Below are 3,355 nucleotides of genomic sequence, written 5' to 3'. Positions count from 1 at the left end.
GGGCAAGTTATCCGCTATCCCTCCTCCTCTACTTCGAACTCCTCGTCTTATTCCTCGGACTTCTGCTCTGACTGCTATCCTGTTACCAGGAGTGGTCGTCGACGGGGTCGAGGGTAGCATAATTCAGCAGCGTGCTCTCATAATTCTCAATCTCACATCGCTCGTTTTCAGTTCCCCTGTACACTTAGTAATTTCCCCTTCATAGCTTCAATCACCATTGAGCTTCGAGAGGATACTTCTGGTCTGGTTGTTGTGACACCAAGGGTGACTCTAGAGACGAGGGCGAAAGATAAGCATGGCACTTCTCAGATTGACAACAAGCAGAGTAAGGATCAGGGTGGCACTGCAACCCAGGACATGAACATTCAAGCTGGTCTGAGCATCCCTACTGGTGGCGGTTCTTCAGGCAAAGAGGGCCATCCCTCTGAGGATAAAGATCCCTACAAATATGGGTGTTGCATCGTTGAAGAGTCACCTTCCACCTCTCATGAAGCTTAATCAGGTCTGCGTTCAATGGTTTTTGATTCTCTGTTGCTCGAAGGTGCTTAATTCCCTCCTGTTTTATAGTCATTATATGCTCTATAGTTCTCATGCTCAGACCTTTTTTCTAAAGTTAAATTGTCGGTTTCCCCTCGTGGGCAACATTCTTTTGACTGTGTCTTTGGGTCTCAGTTACGGTTACAGTTGTTTAATGGGTCAGATTTCAGTTTTGAATTGGGCAGTGCTTCCCTGTTTATTTGTATTTGCCCAGTCAACTTGTTTTGGTCTTTGAATTACCTTTGGTCAATCTTCAGTTTCGATATTGGCATATTCTATTTCTATGAACTAATCATGTTCATGGTCCTAGAAGCTCTTCGGGTCAGTCTTCAGCAAGTCTTTTTGGTTAGTGTTCAGCTATGTAATGTAAGCATGCCGCATCTCCGGGCTAAACTTCTCGAGACCACTACCTCTTTGTAAAAATATTTTTGTATCAATATAAGAGTAGACATATTCAGGAAAAAAAATAGAAAAAATAAAATATAATTACAATTTATTTCATATATATTATTATCATATCATTTACTATATTAAATTGTATTATAATATCTTATTTAAATATTAATATCTTTATAATAATTATAATATTAGAACACAATATCAATATTATCAATTAAATTATCAAGCCAACCTATCTTGTTATATATATAATAATGTATCTTTACATCTAAATAAATGTATTTATATAATTATATATCTTTGTAGTTCTTTAAGTGAATATTAGAAATGTACCATTAAAAATATAAATGATGTATTTCTATTTTGATTTAACTCAATATATTAATAGTGTTTTTAAATGCAATAAATATATTAATCATGTATTTTTTTAATAATATTTTATTATACAACTAAATTTAATTATGATGTTTAATATATTTTTTATAATTTTGGTCATGACATTTTGTGGATCATTTTTTTCTATTTAATAAATAAATTTGTTCTAACATAACTAGTTGTTTTTAGTATGATTTTTTGGACTTTTCGATGTGAATTGAGGTGAAATCTTGATTTGTGTTATTTAAACTAGTTTTTCGATTGTATATATAATTACCCATCAAATTTGTATTTCAATAATTTCCTATTAGATTTTAGAAAATTTAGATAAAAAAACTCATCAAAAATACTTCCAAAAAATATCATGAAAAATATTTCCAAAAATTCTCACCAAAAACAATTCATAAATTAATTAAAAAAACAAACCATCTTATCCCATTATCTAGAAAAATATGACCATATATGAATTATTTATCCCATTATCTAGAGAAATATGACAATATATGAATTCCTTATCCCATTATCTTGAAAGAAAACACCTTATCCCATTATATGGAAAGAAAAAACAAACAAACGTCTTATCCCATTATGTAGAGAAATGGGACAATATACGAATTCCTATCCCATTATCTAGAGAAATGTGACAAATATGTGCATCAAATTAATTATTCTTTTAATTTTAAAATGATTTATTATGTGTATCCCATTCTCCAGACAAACGTGACAAAAATGTGAATCCAATTATTCTTTTAATTCATATTATGCGTTACAATTCAATTGTGTTGTATCTTCTAAAATGATTTAACATGTATCCATATGGATATGCACGCATGCATGCAGTGAACTTCTAAAGCGATTTAACTAAGTCATATCACTCACGATTTAACTAGGTCATATCACCCACGATTTAATTGTGTGTTATTCCATGCGTGTATCATTTGAATGTATTATTCAAATACAATGATAAAGGGGAAAATACTTAAGATTAAGTTTTGAGATTAATCTTACTTTTCTATTTTTATAGAAGTGTCTTCTTCAGATGTCAACCCTGCTTTGAGACAGGCTATCTAGCCAAAAATAGCACAAAAGCTTCCTAGAAAAAACCACCACAGATCTACATGGTGGAAAGGAGCACAAAAAGAACACTACACTGTCATCAAAGAAGAATACTCTAGAGAAAACTCTGAATCACAAGAAATCGGGCAAGAAAAAAACAACTCTCAAGACAAGCAGGGAGAAAGCCCCACTCAACAAATCAACAATTATGAGGATTCGAATTCAATTGTGTTGTATCTTCTAAAGTGATTTAATATGTATGCATACTGATATGATTTAATATGTATGCATGTCATATCACTCATAATTTTATTGTGTGCTATTCCACGCATGTATCATTTGAATGTATTATTCAAATACAATGATAAAGGGGAAAATACTTAAGATTAAGTTTTGAGTTTAATCTTATTCTTCTATTTCTATTTCAATAACATTGATGTTGTTTATTTATATAATTTTTATTTAAAAAGAAAATCACATGATATAATCTCAAATTTGAAATAGAAATGCTAATCAACGTAATTTAAAAAAATAATATTTTGTTTGAAGAAGATTAAAAAAATAATACTTTTCACATATTTTTATAATTTTTGTTGTCTTATTTTTATAATACAAAGTTTTCAAATAAATTAAAAATATAATATAAAACAGAAAGTATTGTGAAAATGATATACAATTGGATAACGAATTAAATGATGAATCCATGGCATCAAGTTCACCACCTAGTTGAAAGAGATGAAAGTGATTCACCCCTTAAAAGTTGTAAATATAGAAAGCTTTGCAGAAAGTAGGCATTTCTTTTGGTTTTTAAGCCTTAATCGAGCATTATAGCTCAATCAAGGCCTTTTCAAAAGATTAATCGAGGGTTTGTTATAGAATTTTAAATGAACCTAAAGGACATTTAATTAAACTTTCCATTGAGCTACAAGATCTTGATTGAAGCATTGTTGTAGCAAATAAAACAAAAATGAAAAATAAAGTTGATATT

Source organism: Pinus tabuliformis, chromosome 9, assembly GCF_031772625.1.
Source record: "Pinus tabuliformis cultivar Carrire ecotype Pingquan chromosome 9, CPIR1, whole genome shotgun sequence".
Lineage (NCBI taxonomy): Eukaryota > Viridiplantae > Streptophyta > Pinopsida > Pinales > Pinaceae > Pinus > Pinus tabuliformis.
Note: the sequence above shows the minus strand (reverse complement) of the source record.